General features: G+C 42.2%; 1 pseudogene; it reads right to left on the reverse strand.

Annotated features, from left to right (window-relative positions):
* LOC102843993 overlaps positions 1 to 492 on the reverse strand; it is a 5,136-nt pseudogene extending 4,644 nt beyond the window's left edge.
* Positions 493 to 3,623: the final 3,131 nt, after the last annotated feature.

The raw sequence follows: 3,623 nt of genomic DNA on the forward strand, positions 1-3,623 counted from the left end.
CCTGTAGATAGTATAGATGGCCAAAACAGCATTTCTTCTAACATAGCTGTGACGATGCTCCAAACAAGCACGAATAGCTGGCATTAAAGGTTCCAGTAACTCTGCTTCTTTCAATTTACAAAGAAAACGAAGAGTAGATCCTTGAATAAATTCATTAGGATGCTGAAGATCCTTTCTATATGCATCACATACAAGGATCGTTTCATGTAAAAGCCTCCCATCTGGAGTTGTTTTAGAAACCATTTCCCAAAACACCAGAAGTAACTTTTTGATGGTGTGATCTTGAAGAGGGAGCACAAATCGAATGATGATCATCAACAGTCCACGAAGCTTTTCACCATTTAGAATAATAATGATTACTTTCTTTAAAGCTTCAGTCTTTGACTTCACATCTCCTTTTTCTAGATCATTCTTTAAACTAATTTCCAACGGTGGTTCTGAATCCATTGGCACGTTAATTAACATATAACATACGTTCTCGGCAGCCGTCATGGTTTCTGGTTATAATCAACCCTCAATACACAATGTAGGCAAGAGCGAAGCCAGAAAAATCTGGCTTTGAGGGGCGAGGGGCAGCAGCCGAGGCTACGGCAGGGCCGTCTGTTCCAGTTCCAACTGCGGGAGCAGCGGCAGCACCTCAGATAGCCATTTTTGGAAAGGACTCTTATGAGTCCAGCTTGGCTACAATGAAACCCAGAAACTTATGTACTCTGGATTGTATGTGTAGAGGTCTGGGAGGGAGCCAACTCATTGCTGAACTTCCAGTGGGTTTTCAGATACCATAAATTGCTCAAGAGGGAGCTCTGGTGGCCCAGTGGTAAGGAGCTGCATGTAAAGATACATGGTTTGAATCCACAAGCTGTTCCATGAGAGAAAGATGGACAATCAACTCTGTTGGAATGTACTGATTTTGAAAACTCACCGGGGAATCAGCTGATACTGAATCTGGACTCTGTGGTACATAACAACAAATCTCCTGGGAGAATATTGCCAGTCTTTCTCCTGTGGAGCAACTGGTGAATCCCATCCTCCTGTCTTTGAATTGGCAGCCCAACTCCTTACTACTGGGCTTCTAGAACTCCATCCTGAGAGGGAGACGGAAAGAACTTTAGCTTTGAGAACCTTAAAGCTCTTGCTGCAGAAGATCAAAGACTGCAGCCTTCAATATAGAGTGCATCTCAGCACCAGGAAAACAAAAGTCCTAGCCACTGGACCAATAGGCAGCAGCACCATAGATGGAGAAAAGACTGAAACTGTTAACAACTTCATCTTAGTGGGATCCACAATCAGGAGATCAGGATATGTATTATACTGGGAAAGTTTGTAGTGAAGGACTTCTCCAAATTATTGAGGAGTGATGCTGTCAGTTTGAGAATTAAGGTATTTCTGATTCAGTCTTTTCAGTCACTTACTGTGCACCTGATTGTTGGAAAATGTCTAAGGATGACAGAAGATGAACTGTGATGTTGGAGAAGAGTTCTGTATATCCCATGGACTGCCAAAAGAAGAAACAGATACGTCTTGGAGAAGGTGCACCAGAGTGGTCCTTGGAGACAAAGATGATGGAGCTTAGTCTCACATATTTTGGGCTTGTTACAAAGAGAAGCTATTCATTGGAGAGAGACCGCATTCTTGGGAAGGTGGGGACACAGTGAAGGGGAGGAAGATCCTCAACCAGGTGGACTGACACAATAACTGCAGCAATAAGTTTGGGAATATCAGACATTGTGAAGATGGCACAGAATAGGACAGGATTCAAATGTGCTGTTTATAGGGTCACTGTGAGTCATACTTGACTTGATGATACCTAACGACAACAACAACTATGTATCAGATGGTTTACATGTTATTTTATTTTTTTAAAAATGTTTCTTTTATTGATTTGCATACAATAATTCATATACATTGTGTTTCATTCATATACATTGTATCTTTTATAATCTTTCATTTACAATGTGTTTCATGCACTCATTTATATACACTTTATTGTTGTTGCTGATTGCAGTCAAGTCAAGCACAACTCATAGCGACCCTAAGAAAAAAAAAGCCTGATATCTTTTTATAACTTTCAACATTTATCAAAGTTTATATAGAGTTTCCAGAGGCATGTTGTTTAGGAAGTGGATGCCACTCCTGCTTACACTGTATTATATAGAATTAACGACTATTGGTCTATGCCTATTACTGCTATTTGATTTAATCATCTTAACCATTCTAGGAAGGAGCCCCTGCAGCACAGCGGTGAAGTGCTCAACTGTTAACTGAACTGTCCGAGGTTTCAACCCTTCAGCCCCTCCAAGGGAGAAAGATGTGGCAGTCTGCTTCCATAAAGATCCACCTTTTGGGCCCTTTAGAGTAGTGAGAGAAGATCTTCACCCTGAAACCCACAGCGTCCCTTTTCAGCAGGAAGTAGCTAAGAGAATACGCCGTCCCCTTTTCCTTATGACTCAGGGTGAAGTCTCTCTCAGGGAGGAGTGATAGGGAATGGCAAAGGATACACTGACAAAGAAGATTAATCAGAACTGGCTTTGACAAGCACTGTGGCATTTGGACAAGAACAAACTGGGAGGAGGGTAGAGAGAATAGTGCAACAATGAATGAGTGGAAGCCCAAAATCGCTGTAAATGTTTATGAAAATTAATAAAATATAATTATAGAAAAAAAAAAAAAAAAGATCCACCTTTTGGGGCAGTTCTGCTCTGTTCTACGGGTTGCTATGAATTGAAATTAACTTGATGGCAATGAGTCCGTGTTTGGAACCATCCGAAGAGGTAGTCATTATTCTTTCTCCTTGTTGCTGTCAAGTTGAAATCAACCATCCATTGAATTTCACCCAGGAGAAGATTGCCTATTTCTTGTCTGCTGGATACAAATGCCAGCGAGATGTGGCATTTGGGTTAGAAGTCCAGCTCCCTATGGACCACACAGTCAGAACGCCTTAGTTATTATTACTTCTAGATTTTTAGATGAGAGAACAAGTTCTGAGAGAGTAACTCTCTTGTCTGAGGTCATTTAATAATAACATAACAATCACGATAACAGCCAAAGCATCAACCAACTACTTATTACTCTAGTGGTAGTTGTTATGTGCCATCAGGTTGCCCGTAATTCATACTGACACTATGTACAATAGCTCTGAAGCCTGCCTTATGCTGAGCCAGTCTCACTGACTCCAACACACCTAATCCCATTGCCACAGTTACTGTGTCAATCAATCTCATCCAGGGTCTTCCTTTCCTGTACTGTCTCTTCACCCTTCCAACCATCATGTCTTTCTCCAAGGACTGGTCCTTCCTGGCCATGTGTTGATCCTATGTTGTCACATGAAATTCTCCTGAGTGCAGTTCCCAGGTATTGCCTTGGTTATGCAAGTCCCCAGGCAGAACTCTCCCCAGAGTCTGATGGATAATGGCTTGCCTATATCCATTGTCATCCTGCCTCAGGTACAAAGATTTGAAGCATCTCGGGTACATGATGCTGGTTTCCTGCTCCTTGGGAAAGAAAAAGTGATGGAAAGAAGACTGAGTCAGACAGTGCCCCGGCCCACGGGGATCTTCAATGGTGACCCTAGGAGGGGAAGAAGGAGAATGGGGGTGCAGGAGGCACAAAGCAGGAAGACAAGT

This window comes from Elephantulus edwardii, unplaced genomic scaffold, assembly GCF_000299155.1.
Source record: "Elephantulus edwardii isolate Elephantulus edwardi_28Jun2011 unplaced genomic scaffold, EleEdw1.0 scaffold00174, whole genome shotgun sequence".
Classification (NCBI taxonomy): domain Eukaryota; kingdom Metazoa; phylum Chordata; class Mammalia; order Macroscelidea; family Macroscelididae; genus Elephantulus; species Elephantulus edwardii.